Source organism: Helianthus annuus, chromosome 10 (assembly GCF_002127325.2).
Source record: "Helianthus annuus cultivar XRQ/B chromosome 10, HanXRQr2.0-SUNRISE, whole genome shotgun sequence".
Classification (NCBI taxonomy): domain Eukaryota; kingdom Viridiplantae; phylum Streptophyta; class Magnoliopsida; order Asterales; family Asteraceae; genus Helianthus; species Helianthus annuus.
In genome coordinates this window covers 107,775,672-107,792,366 of record NC_035442.2, presented here as the reverse complement: position 1 = coordinate 107,792,366, position 16,695 = coordinate 107,775,672, and the positions used below count along the sequence as shown (strand labels likewise).

Below are 16,695 nucleotides of genomic sequence, written 5' to 3'. Positions count from 1 at the left end.
CTTGTAAAAATCAGAACTTGAATTACTAAAATAGTAAAAACCAACCAAACACCCCATTCAAGAGGTGTCTGGTCGATCAACAAGCAGGGGCGACAAGGGGTTTCTTCACCGAAACCCTAACTTGCAAGAAAAATCACAAATTGAAGCCTCAAATCAGTTAGAAATCGAAATCCAAGCACAGAATTGTGATCACCTTGTCAAAGGGATCCTAAGGTATGTTGAATTAGGTCATTTTCATTCGATCCAAAGTTCATGTATGTGATCAAAAATCGAATGTAGAGCTTGATTATGTGTAGTAAACATGAAATTGGAAGTAATGTAAGGTTTAGGACAAACCCTAGATAATTTCTTATCAAATTCTTGCATGATAATTGTATAGATCAAAATCACCATAGTGGGTGATTAGCATGTTAGTAAAACTTGATGAACACTAGGATTAAAACTCTTGTTCTAGTGTAAACTGAAATTATGAGGAAAACTCTAAATTGTTAATGTTAACATATAGACATGTAGTCAAATTGAAGTTAATTTTGGTGATAAACTCGAGTCATGAACTTGGTTTAGATCATATAAAAATCTGACCCGTTAGGTGTTTGATAAAATGCCTAAAAGAGGGTAAAATGCTAAAAGTCGGGCAAAACGCAGATTTGAATACATTAAGAAATAATGCGTTAAAGCTTACGAAAGGGGTTCTAATTTTTGTTATAAATTGAACTCTTTAGGCAAGGAATCCGGAACGTCAAGTGGACACGCCGGAAGTGATACCCGCGGAAAAGGTGTGCTTTAAAGGTACGTGAATTTAGTCTCGTCAAATTATGCTTAAATGCTTTAGTTTGATATGTAATTGATGTTGTAGTGTAAAGGATGCGTTTGATGTGTCGTTTAAGTGACGAAGTACACTCGACTATCAAACAGGTCAAAATAAGGACTTGGTATTTAGTTTGGTCAGTCAATGAAGTGATGGTTTTCACCAATTAGCAAAAACGGGTCAAAATGATGTTTTCAAAAGAATCACGAGAGCAGAGACTTGAAGGTCTTATACCTTGTTAAATGATAAATTGTACCATACTAACGATTTGGTGATATTAATCTAAGTATAAGAACCCGGGATATGGGTCAAACAATAATGTTAAAGGAAAAAGGGTTGTTTGAAACGGAATGCTTGAATTCCGAATAATCAAGTATTAGCCCTAGAGGAATTGCAAAGCCATGGAATTGGCGTGAAAACACCAAGTATGTGAGCCCGGGTAATTGGGTAAATATGTTTAAAAGGGCTTTAAGAATGAAAAGAGGTGCTATGCACTCACACTAATGGGTTGAATAATGGAAATAAGGAAATTGTGAACCAATTGTGGGTATCTCGGTTTCCGCAATGTAAAATTTACATGGTTAAATCCGAAGTCTTATTACGGACTCATAGGAAGAAGAATCGGTTAAATCGGATCAATGGGTAAAAAGTTATGATCTTCTAAAGTTGAAAAATAGTCAAAGGGCAAATGTGCAGAACCCACCGTAAATTACGGTCCCACCGTAATTTACGGTGGACATCAAAGGTGTTACGGTATGTCGCCCCTGTTTTACGGCAGAACCATAAACATTCCAGGTCCACCGTAACTTACGGTGATACCGTAATTTACGGTGGAACCCAAAACAAAAAAATTATATTTTGTTATTACCTTGTGTTGCTAGAACCTGTTTATACATAATGTATTAAGGTCAAAACTAATGGTTTAAGTGTTTGACTCTAGGTATGGATAAATTTCTCCCGGATGGTGATCAACCACTTTGTCAAGAACCGAACACGCATTTTGGAGCTTCCGCACTGAATATAATCTTGTCTAAACTTTAAACATGCCATAAATACTTTTGTTAATAGTGTTTTGAATCCTTTAAACTAGTTGTTAGTTGACTAGTAGGGGTTGACTTTAAATGAATTATGCATTATCTTGGATATGTTTGGTATTTTCACTAGTGTGTATGGTTTAAAAAAAACGAAATGCTTTTGAAATTCTGATTTTTATAAAGTTGTATGAAATATTTAGTTAAATTCTGTCAATATATTTAGGGTGTTACAAGTTGGTAATCAGAGCTTAAGGTTGTCAACAAAAAGTTCGGTTCAAGCTTGATCGATCGTCCGGTAAGAATTAACTTATTATGTTAACAAATCATGTCTTATATATGAATGAGAATGAAATTAAAGTGCATGGGAAGAGTGTGTTAACACACTTAAACCCGGGAAGTGCACCAAATTTAAACGGTTAAAGCAAGTTGAGAACTTGACTAAACCAAAACAAAAGAAGCAATGTTATAAACGAAATGTTTAACGTTTACATGTAAACATTTCAGTTTCAAAGATGACGGATAAGGGAAATGACGAAGCGGTGCCAAGAGTCACCGAACAAATGAGAGAAGTGATTGCTGAAGAGGTAGGAAAAGCAATCGAGAACAGCTTGTCGGGTTTCATCGATAAAATCCAAAACACGGTGTTAGCAGTGGTGGATGAAAGAATAAAGAAATTGGAGGATAATGCAAATTTAGCTAAGGAGAAGTTGGGAGAGCGTAAGGGTTGCTCGTACAAGGAATTTATGGCATGTAAACCACCACTCTATCACGGAGAAGTGGATCCGATAGTGTGCCAAAGATGGTTGAGTGATCTTGAAGGGGTGTTCGAGAGAACCCACTGTGATACAAGTGACTTCGTAGCCTATGGCACGGGTCAACTGAGGGGCCAAGCAAAAGACTGGTGGGATAATAAGAAAAAGGAAATGGGTAGCGAAGAAGCGAAGGCGATGACATGGGACGAGTTTAAGGTACCCTTCCTTAAACATCACAGTCCCAAAGCGGTCATCAATCGAATCAAAGAAGAATTTATCCAGCTTAGGCAGAAGGGCGAATCTATTGATAAGATCACGGGAACCTTTCTTGACAAATTAAGGTTTTGTGATGAATTGGTGACGACCGAAGAACAGAAGGTGTATTATTATTATAATATGCTAAGCGCAGAGTATCGGGAGTTTATGACTCCCTCAAAATACGAAACCCTCACCGAAATCATCAATGCCGCTCGGGAAAGAGAGATAGAGTTGAAGAAACAAATAGAGAGGGGTGAAAGAAGGACGCAAGTGGTTAATCCAAGTCCTACGAAAAAGGCACACGTAAATGACTCATCAAAGAAACAAGAAGGAAAAAGTAGCTCGCCAAGCTGTAAAGTGTGCGGAAAGGGACACAAGGGTGAGTGTCGATTTAAGGACAAGCCATGTCCTATTTGTGGGAAGACAGGGCACACGGCTGCATTGTGCCTGGGGAAGGTGTCGGTATGCTACAAATGTTATCAGCCGGGTCACAAGAAATCAGAGTGCCCGGAATTGTCCGGAAAGAGGGAAGACAAGAGTGCGCACACCGAAGCACCGAAAGCAAAAGCTAGATCTTTCCAGTTAACGGCAGTGGAGGCGAAAACGGAGCCCGATGTGGTCTCAGGTATATTTGCCATAAATTCAATCCCTGCACATGTGTTATTTGATACGGGTGCGAACAAGTCCTTTATTTCACATGGGCTTATTCGACATCCTTCCTTTGTACTAACAAAATTACCTATGCCATTAGAGGTAGAAATAGGTGACAACAAAAACTTCCTTGTATGTGATATATGTCGAGGTTGTAAGATAAGCATAGATGATGAGGAATACCCGATAGATTTAATTCCTATGTCCATGGGAGAGTTCCAAGTAGTGGTCGGAATGGATTGGCTATCCCGACATAATGCGAAAGTCATGTGTTTCCGCAAGGAGATAAAACTAACATCTCCAAGTGGGAAATCGATTATCATACGTGGCGAGAAGGAAGGAAAACCTGTTATGTGCTCAATGATAAAAGCTTACAAGCTCATGAAGCACGGATGTAGAGCATTCATGATATACGCAAATGAACCAAACAAAGGGTCACTAAAGATTGAAGACGTGCCGGTAGTACGCGAATACGCCGATGTGTTCCCGGAAGACCAACCGGGAATACCGCCGGAACGGGAGGTAGAGTTCGGGATCGAGTTGATTCCGGGCGCGAAACCCGTGGCCAAGGCGCCGTATCGGCTTGCACCCTCAGAATTGCAAGAGTTAATGTCTCAAATTCAAGATCTCCTCGACAAAGGCTTTATTCGCCCAAGTGTGTCACCGTGGGGCGCACCGGTGTTGTTTGTAAAGAAAAAGGATGGGAGTATGCGTATGTGCATCGATTACCGCGAGTTGAACAAACTCACGGTGAAAAATCGATATCCACTTCCAAGAATTGACGACTTATTCGATCAATTGCAAGGTGCTAAATGGTTCTCCAAGATCGACCTTAGATCGGGGTACCACCAGTTGAGAGTCAAGGAGGAAGATATACCGAAGACGGCTTTCCGTACGCGGTACGGACATTACGAATTCCTGGTGATGTCCTTTGGGTTAACAAATGCGCCCGCGGCCTTCATGGACCTCATGAACCGGGTCTGCAAGTCTATGTTAGATAAGTCGGTAATAGTGTTTTTTGACGACATTTTAATATACTCAAAGGACGAAGCGGAACACGCAAGACATTTGTACGAAGTCTTGGAGAAGCTCAGAAAGGAAAAGTTGTATGCAAAATTTTCAAAATGTGCCTTCTGGTTACGAGAGGTGCAATTTCTCGGGCACGTCATTAATGCAAACGGGGTGTTAGTAGACCCGTCAAAAATAGAAGCCGTGGCGAAATGGAATCCACCGAAGAATCCTTCGGAAATCAGAAGCTTTTTGGGCTTGCGGGTTATTATCGGAGGTTCATACAAGATTTCTCCAAAATTGCCATGCCACTGACCAAACTAACCCGCAAGGAGGAGAAGTTTATGTGGGGCGAGGACCAAGAAAAGGCGTTTCAAACGCTTAAGGAAAAATTTACACAAGCACCGGTATTGTCATTACCGGATGGGACGGATGATATGATAGTTTACTCGGATGCCTCGCATTCGGGGCTTGGTTGCGTTCTGATGCAACGAGGCAAGGTTATAGCCTATGCCTCAAGGCAGCTGAAAACTCATGAAAAGAGATATCCTACTCATGACCTCGAGCTAGCGGCGGTGGTGTTCGCCTTGAAAATATGGAGGCATTATCTGTACGGGGTAAAGTTCACTATTTTTACCGACCACAAAAGCTTAAAGTATTTCTTCGATCAGAAGGAATTAAATATGAGGCAAAGGCGGTGGTTGGAGACGGTCAAGGACTTTGATTGTGATATACATTACCATCCCGGGAAGGCTAATGTAGTAGCGGACGCGTTAAGCCGAAAGACAGATTATGCGCCTATTCGAGTCCGATCGATGCAACTAATAGTGACATCAGGATTGCTCGACCAAATTCGGAAATCTCAAAGTGAAGCAATAAAAGAAGAGAATGTGAAAAAGGAAAGAATAGTAGGGCAGTTAAAAGACTTGGAGGACGGCAACCAAGGATTAAAAACTCGATTTGGGAGAATTTGGGTTCCCAATACATGTGGAGCCAAAGCACTTTTACTTGACGAGGCCCATAAATCTCGTTATTCGATACATCCGGGGGCGACTAAGATGTATAATGATTTAAAACAAAATTATTGGTGGCCCGGAATGAAAAGAGATATCGTGAAGTACGTGGAGAAGTGTTTGACTTGTTTACAAGTCAAAGCAGAGCATCAAAACCATACGGTAAGCTGCAACCATTAGACATTCCAGTTTGGAAGTGGGAACAAATTACGGTGGACCTGCTGACCAAACTGCCAAAAACCAGCCGTGGTTTTGACGCCATATGGATAGTTGTGGATCGATTGACAAAAAGTGCACATTTCATTCCGATTCGTGAGACTTATACATCAGAGAAGATGTCAGAAGTGTATACCAATGAGATTGTGGCGCGTCACGGAGTACCGATATCCATAGTGTCCGACAGAGATACCCGGTTTACTTCGGATTTTTGGCGTGGTTTCCAAGAGCAAATGGGAACCAAGTTGTTCATTAGCACTGCTTACCATCCCTAAACGGATGGGCAAAGTGAGAGAACAATACAAACGTTGGAAGATATGTTGCGTGCTTGCATTATCGACTTTGGGGGCAGTTGGGATGTCCACTTACCCTTAGTCGAATTCTCATATAACAACAGCTATCACGCGAGTATTAAAATGGCTCCATACGAGATGTTATATGGTAGAAAGTGCCGAACCCCAGTTTGTTGGGGAGAAGTTGGTCCGCGGGGGTTAGCTCAGACTGATATAATCCGAGCTACAAATTGTAAGATCGACTTGATCCGCACTCACTTAAAAGCAGCTCAGGATCGACAAAAATCGTATGCGGATAAACGAATGAGGCCAATAGAATTTCAAGTGGGCGATAAGGTAATGTTGAAAGTATCGTCGTGGAAGGGGATAATTCGATTTAGAAAAAGAGAAAAGTTGAGCACAAGATTTATTGGGCCATTCGAAATCGTGGAACGGGTTGGAAAGGTAGCATACCGTCTCGAGCTACCTGAGGAGTTGAGTGGAGTACACAGCACATTCCACGTGTCACATCTCCGTAAATGTTTAGCGGACGAAACTGATCGTGTCCACTACAACGATATCGAGGTGGATGACAGCCTCAACTACGCGGTAAAGCCAATTGCAATTCTAGATCGTAAAGTGAAGAGTTTGAGAAACAAAAGGATCAACCAAGTGAAGGTTAAATGGGAACACCGGAAGGGTGCGGATACTACGTGGGAGTCCGAAGAAGAAATGCAACGGCTCTACCTACGTTATTCGGTACGTAATTCGGTTTCGGGGACGAAACCCTCTTTAAGGGGGGTGGACTTGTAACATCCCGAAAATATAAAACTTTATAATAATACATATAGTTTAAATAAATGAGGAATTACCCATCTAGAAGTGTAGTAACTTGGTTAGCTAACATGTCTAGCATTAGCCTACAATGAGGTTAAAACAACACAATTTGTTATGTTAAATAAATGGAGGGACCAATCTTGTAAAAATCAGAACTTGAATTACTAAAATAGTAAAAACCAACCAAACACCCCATTCAAGAGGTGTCTGGTCGATCAACAAGCAGGGGCGACAAGGGGTTTCTTCACCCAAACCCTAACTTGCAAGAAAAATCACAAATTGAAGCCTCAAATCAGTTAGAAATCGAAATCCAAGCACAGAATTATGATCACCTTGTCAAAGGGATCCTAAGGTATGTTGAATTAGGTCATTTTCATTCGATTCAAAGTTCATGTATGTGATCAAAAATCAAATGTAGAGCTTGATTATGTGTAGTAAACATGAAATTGGAAGTAATGTAAGGTTTAGGGACAAACCCTAGATAATTTCTTGTCAAATTCTTGCATGATAATTGTATAGATCAAAATCACCATAGTGGGTGATTAGCATGTTAGTAAAACTTGATGAACACTAGGATTAAAACTCTTGTTCTAGTGTAAACTGAAATTATGAGGAAAACTCTAAATTGTTAATGTTAACATATAGACATGTAGTCAAATTGAAGTTAATTTTGGTGATAAACTCGAGTCATGAACTTGGTTTAGATCATATAAAAATCTGACCCGTTAGGTGTTTGATAAAATGCCTAAAAGAGGGTAAAATGCTAAAAGTCGGGCAAAACGCAGATTTGAATACATTAAGAAATAATGCGTTAAAGCTTACAAAAGGGGTTCTAATTTTTGTTATAAATTGAACTCTTTAGGCAAGGAATCCGGAACGTCAAGTGGACACGCCGGAAGTGATACCCGCGGAAAAGGTGTGCTTTAAAGGTACGTGAATTTAGTCTCGTCAAATTATGCTTAAATGCTTTAGTTTGATATGTAATTGATGTTGTAGTGTAAAGGATGCGTTTGATGTGTCATTTAAGTGACGAAGTACACTCGACTATCAAACAGGTCAAAATAAGGACTTGGTATTTAGTTTGGTCAGTCAATGAAGTGATGGTTTTCACCAATTAGCAAAAACGGGTCAAAATGATGTTTTCAAAAGAATCACGAGAGCAGAGACTTGAAGGTCTTATACCTTGTTAAATGATAAATTGTACCATAGTAACGATTTGGTGATATTAATCTAAGTATAAGAACCCGGGATATGGGTCAAACAATAATGTTAAAGGAAAAAGGGTTGTTTGAAACGGAATGCTTGAATTCCGAATAATCAAGTATTAGCCCTAGAGGAATTGCAAAGCCATGGAATTGGCGTGAAAACACCAAGTATGTGAGCCCGGGTAATTGGGTAAATATGTTTAAAAGGGCTTTAAGAATGAAAAGAGGTGCTATGCACTCACACTAATGGGTTGAATAATGGAAATAAGGAAATTGTGAACCAATTGTGGGTATCTCGGTTTCCGCAATGTAAAATTTACATGGTTAAATCCGAAGTCTTATTACGGACTCATAGGAAGAAGAATCGGTTAAATCGGATCAATGGGTAAAAAGTTATGATCTTCTAAAGTTGAAAAATAGTCAAAGGGCAAATGTGCAGAACCCACCGTAAATTACGGTCCCACCGTAATTTACGGTGGACATCAAAGGTGTTACGGTATGTCGCCCCTGTTTTACGGCAGAACCATAAACATTCCAGGTCCACCGTAACTTACGGTGATACCGTAATTTACGGTGGAACCCAAAACAAAAAAAATTATATTTTTTTATTACCTTGTGTTGCTAGAACCTATTTATACATAATGTATTAAGGTCAAAACTAATGGTTTTAGTGTTTGACTCTAGGTATGGATAAATTTCTCCCGGATGGTGATCAAGCACTTTGTCAAGAACCGAACACGCATTTTGGAGCTTCCGCACTGAATATAATCTTGTCTAAACTTTAAACATGCCGTAAATACTTTTGTTAATAGTGTTTTGAATCCTTTAAACTAGTTGTTAGTTGACTAGTAGGGGTTGACTTTAAATGAATTATGCATTATCTTGGATATGTTTGGTATTTTCACTAGTGTGTATGGTTTAAAAAAAACGAAATGCTTTTGAAATTCTGATGTTTATATAGTTGTATGAAATATTTAGTTAAATTCTGTCAAGATATTTAGGGTGTTACATGAATGGTGTAAATCTTTTATTTTATATAGACAATAAAATAATGCCAAGACACCACGGACAAATGATAAAGAAGTTTCACATTCAACGTAAGAAACTAGTTATTAAAGTCATTAATACAAAATCAAATAAAAAGTGCGAAAAGATAAAAAAACAAAAGTATTACACTAAATGCTTGTCTTCACCAAGTGATGTACGAGACTTAGGCAAACATGGCCTTTGATTGTCAAGAACTCTTACGATCAATCTTGGATCCCGAGACTACTACACACACTCTATAATGGATGGTGGATGATGGTGGTGGATGTGGGTTGTAGTGGTGGTGGAGTGTGGGTGATGTGGGAGAGAGGTGGTTTGCCAAGGGATGCCTTTGAAGTGAACCAAGCACCTCTATTTATAGCCTGCACAGAAGCCCGAACACGGCCCCGTGTCCATTGGGCACGGCCCCGTGTCCATCCACTTTCTCTTTCTTCATTAATTGCAATTTGTCTGCATTAGCTACACACGCCCCCGTGTCCGCTGGGCACGGCCCTGTGTGCAGAAGCGTATCTTTACTATCAAGATTTGCTTGGATTCTGTGAATCTTAGCGTTGACCATGGTCGTGTTGAGTTGGGCACGCCCCCGTGTCGGGAAATAGAAGCTTCTATAGCTTTGTCCTTTCTGCAGACACCTGACCACGCCCCCATGTCCGCTGGGCATGGGGCCGTGGTCAGCCTTCTATTCACATGTTTTTGCTTGGGAAAATGCTGTCGAGGGGTCGGGCATGCCACGTTTATTCCTTTTCTTGTAATTATGTTAGATTTTGCTGCATATTTGCTCCTTTTGTTCATTTACGCTCATTTAATCCTGAAAATACAAAAGGAAGACAAAAGCACATTTTTTCCAACATTAGTACTAAAAAAAGAGTTAGTTTTATGCCTTTTTTGATGTAATTTATGTGTTGCATTTTACACACATCAACCGTGTTTCCCCTTAATCTCCACAACTACAAAAACAAATCTCAATTTAACCATATCATCACACACACACATCTTCCGCGTTTCATGCCCTAAATATCTCCAAACCACCACTTCACAATCATGTCTGAAAACCCGTAAGAAAAGCTCATCGCCGTCGCCCGTCACATCGCCAAAACCCTAGGTCACACCGATAACACCATCACCGACATCATCTAAATCTTCTCCAATTTCGACAACAGATTCAGAGAAAAACTCACCGAAACTATTTCCGTCACCGAAACACTTGACCAGACACTAAAAACCAAAAACCGTTGAATTTGAATATTCTGATGATGTCGCCGGAGGAGACAGCGGCGGTTGTGTAGATTCAGATTCCGATGAAGATAACAGACCTCTTTAGTGCTCTTAGCAGCCACCGTCGCACCACTATCAGCCACTACCGCTAACAAACTGAAATGAACCCTAATCTGACGTCGTCGCACCGGATTGTAGCTCTGTTAATGATTCTGTTACGAAATTGATGTTGAAATCGAGTGAGTGTGACGTTGATGTTAGGTTTAGGGTTTCGGATTTGATTGCTAAAATGGCGACGGTGTCTATATACATAGGATAGAACATCGAGATCGAGGTGGTTGATGGTGGTTGCGATTTAGAAAGAGTGAGGCAGAGGTGTTACAGGTGGTGTGGGAGAGATGGTTGTGGTGGTGGGTGGTGGCAGACTAGCAGATTTATAGAGAGAGAGATGGATGGTTGAGAGGTCTGGTATTTATTTATAAAAAATGACCATTTTGCCCCTGAGGAGAAGGACAAAATAACAGGATTTTATAAGACAAATATGACCTAATTTCATTGTTGGACCAAAATGGCAAAAAAAAAGGAAACCACAGAAACCCAGATGCAAAAGATTTGAGATTTGGACTAAAGTGGCAAAACTGCCCAAACCTTAAGGACCAAAATAACAGTAATAACAGTTTACTCAAAATTTAAACTTTGAAAATGCCAATTTTCAACGTCTTAAATTTTAAATTTTGAAATTCACTTGAATTTATTTTCAAAATTCATATTTTCACCTGAATATATTTTCAAAATTTATATTAAAACCGTAAGTTTTTAGGACCTGTGAGTTACGGTGGGACTATTAAACCAATCAAAAGGACCTGTGCGTTACGACGGGACTATTAAACCAATTAAAAAAATGTTAAATCATGCACGTACGTCGTGGCGTGTTAAGTCACCAAGTTTAACCCAAAACATAAAACATTGTCATATAAAAAACCGAAATGGTACGTCAAACAACATGAAGCGCATGAGCGTTGATATTATCCAAAAGTTTATATAAAAAAACAAAATTTTATTAAAGTTTAAGGGCTGTATGATAACTTTATTAAAAAAAACTACCTTTATTAAATCCTTGATTAAAGTGTTGGAGGTACAAATGAAAACTTATGAAGTTTTGTGGCTAAAACCAACCTAAGTAAAGAAATTTTTTTTCTTCAAAAATACCACTCAACTTTCATCGTTTAAATCTTAATTAAATCAAGTGAACATATATGAATTTTAGTTACTAAATGATTATTTTTTTCTAGTTCGAGGACACTTTGTTATTATTTAGTAAAAGAATTTTGTCACTATTACCTCCTTTTCAAGTTCATTTAAAAATCATTAAATAACATCCAAAATTCATATCTGTTTTATTTAGGTCACGTGATCTCAATTATTGATATTAAAATAAAAATTAAACAAGATTATAATATGTGAGAAAGTTGAGGGAGTGTAAGAAACAACTCAACAAGCAAAGGCTTTGAAAAACTTTAGTGTAACACTCAGAAATTTGGTTGTTAGTGACGGAAGATTTCCTTAAAAAATAAATGTAAAAGATAGTGATAATGTCACAATATTTTGAGTTTCGTTATTGTTTGGTTTTTCATGTTTGGAATAATAGATGGGAGATAATGTATCTTTCTCATCCTTCCCATCCCTAAGCTCCCCTTTTTCCATATCTTCTCATCCTTCCCATTCTTAAGCTCCCCTTTTTCGACGTCAATGATACATGAAAACTCAGGGGCCGTTTGTTTTTGCTTAACATGTCTTCAAGGAGCTTATGTCTGCAGGCGGGCAGACATAAGGGCTTAAAGACCGTTTGTTTTTTTTTAAAAAGAAGATTCGAAAGGAGCTTTTATTAGCTTAAAAAAAGCAAATATCTAACCTCTTCACAAATCATCAGATCTTCTTCACATATACGCTCCCAGACACGCTCCCCAGACACGCTCCCCAGACGACTCCACTTCTCCTCCCGCCGCCACAGATCGCCGCCTCCCACCATCTTCTTCCACAAGTTCGTCTTATCATCTATCTAATCGTTTATTGTTCCGATTGTTTGCGGTTTTCTAGGGTTAGGGTTTCGGTTTGAATCGTTTTCTAGGGTTAGGGTTTCGGTTTGAATCGTTTTTGTACAGTACATACTTGTTTCCCTTATTTCTACATGTTCCGATTGGTGCTGTATGTTCACCATTCAAACTTCCTTTTCCTTGTACATGTATAAGATTATAAATAGTATCATTTGAAGAAAATGGAGTATCAAACAATACATGCTTGAATCAGACTTCCTTTTCCTTGTGCAACCATAATTATAAATAGTATCATTACATCCAGCTTATGATAGAACCAGGTTATTATAGAACCAAATAAAAGGCATAGCATAGCTCTTTTGTGTTGACTTGCTTGACTGAATTACGGCTGCGTTTTTTGTTAGTTATGGCTGCGTTTTTTTTTTTTTTGTAATTATGGCTGTGTTTTTTTTGTAATTTATGGCTGCGTTTATGGCTGCGTTTTTTATGGCTGCGATTATAAGTTGTTTGTGATTGAATTTTAGATGGAAACTAATGATGGTCGACAACAATGGACGCATGAGGCTATCAAATGCATGTTAGAAACATGTCTTGAAGAAATAGGGAGAGTAGGTAGAAATGGACAAAGCTTACGTAGAGAGTCTTGGGGTAGGGTAGGAGCGAAACTTAAGGAAGAGTTTGGATTTGATTTGAATCAAAAGTAAATTAGAAATGCTTTTGATACCATGAAATCAAAATATGTAGGATGGTGCTATTTGAGAAACAAGACTGGAAATCTCTACAACCCACAAACAAATATGTTCGCTTTAACGCCTCAAGAATGGGATGACTTTAAGAAGGTGTGATTTTTAAAAATTCAATATCTTGTTTTATATTAATATTAATAAGAATAATGAGAATAGAAAAGTATTTATTATAGTCCTTATTAATTTAGCGCCAGGGTCACCCAGGGGCAATGTCATTGAGAACACGACCATTGTCTCATCCTGACCTTTTCATAGCTGTGTTTGAAGGCCTTAGTGCAACTGGTGGCAATCAATGGACATCCACCCAAACATCTGGGGTTTCATCATCCCCACAAGTCCAAACACTTCAGATAGAAGGGTGATGAAGATCCTATCAATAATGAGGGATCTAGTGTTCGACCCAATGATGATTCAGAAGTTAGGCCCAAGAAAAAGGCTAAAACATCTAAAATCCATTACCCTAGATGACTTGGCTAGTGATATGCGTGATGCACTTAAGCATATGGTGAAAAACATGGAAGGACCATCCATTGATGAATGTTATGAGAAGTTGAAATCAGTTGGGTTAGAGCCTATAGATCCCTTGTTTTTAGGAGCATTTAACATCTTTGGTCAGTCAACATACATGAGACAAGCATGGATGACATTGCCATCAGACCCTGAGGTGTTGAAAGGGTGGATTAAGATGACTGGGACGACACTGGGGATGTTCAAGTAGGGAGGGATATGGGTATTTGTTTTTGGTTGTTTTGATATGACATTATGTGTGTTTGGTGTAATTTGAACCATTATGTGTTTTGTTTTTGGTTGTTTTGGAATGACATTGTAATTTGAACCATTATGTGTTAAGTAAAATGGTAGTTTTTGAGTTTTTTTTGCTTGTTTTTTGACAGGTTTCTCATGGATTATAATCAAAGGTTATTGCTCCTCATTGTGATGTTCTTTTAGATACTTTTGGCCGAGACATCTTAAAAGAAAAATAGATAATAATTCGGTTATGTCTGGGCACCATTTTACTTTAGAGTTGTTGCAAGGGAATGATACGCAATGCATTGAACTCCTACGTATGTCACGTGATTCTTTTGTTCGACTTTGCACACATTTTAGACTAAAAGGTTGGCTAAAAGATAGTAAATATGTATCCCTTGAAGAAAAAATAGCTATGTTTTTTATGATGCTTGGTCACAATCAACGTTTTTCGGTTGTTAAGCGTAGATTTCAACACTCGAAACAAACAATTCATAAGTATTTTCATGAAGTATTGTCAAGAATGATGGAGTTTGCTAAAGAGATTATTATACCAACATCTTTTAATCCTAATCCAAATATTCCGGGGCATCATAAGAGATTACGAAAAGTTTTTAAGGTACGTTATACAAATACTTTTGTGATTTCCTTCCACGTATATTAGTAACTATTAAATTCTACATAGGGAGCGATTGGCGCACTTGATGGTACTTTGATACATGCTATTGTCCCTGTTGAGAAACAACATTTATATAGGGGAAGAGGAAAAGGCGATTGCTATCAAAATGTTTTGGCCATATGTGACTTCAACATGATGTTTACGTTTCTCGTGGCCGGATGGGAAGGAGTGGCACATGATTCTAGGATATTGTCTGAATCTTTAACAAATGCAAATGCACCATTTCCATTTCCTCCTCCGGGTATATATCTATGATTCCAACTTTATTTTTTATATTATATAGTTTGAAGATTGAATTGTTTTTTTCAGATAAATATTATCTATGTGATGCTGCTTATGCACACACTCGAGGCTTTATAGCACCATAAAGAAATGTGAGGTATTGGCTTGGAGATTTCCGTCGAAATCGTGCATTAAACGACAAGGAAAAATTCAACCATGCACATGCAAAGCTTAGAAATGTTATTGAACGTGCGTATGGTGTATTAAAAGCACGTTTTCCAATATTAAAGAAAATGGCTCCCTTTTCGTTGGTTACGCAACGAAATATTACCGTTGCATGTTTTGTGCTTCATAATTTTATACGGAAAGGGGGTTTAAGCGATGACCTTTTTGATGAATATGATCACCCAAATGTACACCTTCAAGATGGAGATGAACATGTACAAGATGGTGGTGAAAATAGAGAAGAAGAAGTACCACGACATGGAAGTTCAGCGGACCGTGAATTTATGAGTCAACTTCGAGATCAAATAGCACAAGAATTAATGCAAAACAATGTACTTTGAGTTTATTTTACTATTTTTTAGGTTATTGATACTTGGTGCTATTATGGTTTTTTTTTATGTAACTTGAATGTTAAATGACTTTTATCAACTATGATAAGTATGATAGTTAAATAATTTTCAGCTTATACAGACAATATCCAGGTTATAAAACAAACAGTATTATATTTTCAGCTTGCAGACCATATCTTCAGTTGCAGACATAAAATCAGCTGAAATCATATTGCAGACAGTTTTTGTCTGCAAAAACAAACAGCTCCTTATTGTATCCATTTTCTTATCATTTCCATTCAAGTACAAGTCAAGAAGAGAGTATAATGTACAAATCAAAAGAGAACAAAACCAGTGGAATGGTTTCAGGAGGTAGTCACCGCTTGGTATGAGTTTTGGGCAGTACCGCGACACTTGGGGTGGTGTTTTCGCCGATACCTGTTACAATCCCACAACATATTGTAACCATTTCTTATGACCTTGTTGTGCATAATCTGACATCTTTTGTAACTCTTTAATCACAAGTTTTCCTTAGTCCCAAAACACAATTCCACATGTTCCCCTAATATTTTCGATTTTCCTCGCATGCCTAATTATATAGCCTAGCTAGTTCTATACCCGTCTGGTAGACGGGCATATTAATGGTATAATGACATAAATATTTTGTTATTTGTATTTTAAACAAAAACATTATATGTTAAGAAGTTACCTATGCCTCGGCTTTCTGACGATAAATCCTGTTATTCTGAATATCGAACTTCAAACCAATTAAAAAGTGTGACATTATATGTTCTCTCACTCCTTTCGCTTCATCAGTATCGAAATTACTCAAATGACCAGAATCAATTGGCACTTGTTTCACCAAATTCAAATTAGTGCTTGAATTCGGGATAATTGAGTTCTGTCTTCTGGGAAGCAACAATTGGATTTAAATATAAGGGATGTACATGGAACGCATTGAACCTGGTTGATGATGGTGCGGTCACCGCCCCCTTTAATTGACAAATATTGATGATAATCTGTTTGAAGCTTCAATTGACCTTAGCCTCTCGATTACACCTTAAATTCTCATATAAGTATGATGGATTCTATGGATGAGTAGACCACGATAAGATGAATTGATGATTTTTTTCTTTTGGAACGCAAGATGAATTGCAGATGGGAAGTGTTTCTATTAAAGGGGGCTCTAGTGGTTGAAGAACGTAGGTGGAATTAGAATTGAGGAGAAAACATAAACCGTGGGCAACTGCATCCTATAACCTCTCTCAACTGCTCCTTCTAGAAGAAAGATATGAATTTAAATGGTCAAGATTAAAAGTTAGGGAGTTTGAATGGTCAAGATTAACGCAAAAAAACAGTTGAAATTAATGAGAACAT

The 16,695-nt window shown here is 38.3% G+C and overlaps 1 long non-coding RNA gene across 1 annotated transcript; it reads left to right on the top strand.

Moving 5' to 3' along the window:
• Positions 1–12,854: 12,854 nt before the first annotated feature.
• Positions 12,855–15,444, top strand: LOC110881717. The gene is made up of 2 exons (XR_002559868.1): positions 12,855–13,003; positions 15,000–15,444. It is a non-coding gene; the product is annotated as an uncharacterized LOC110881717 (long non-coding RNA).
• Positions 15,445–16,695: the final 1,251 nt, after the last annotated feature.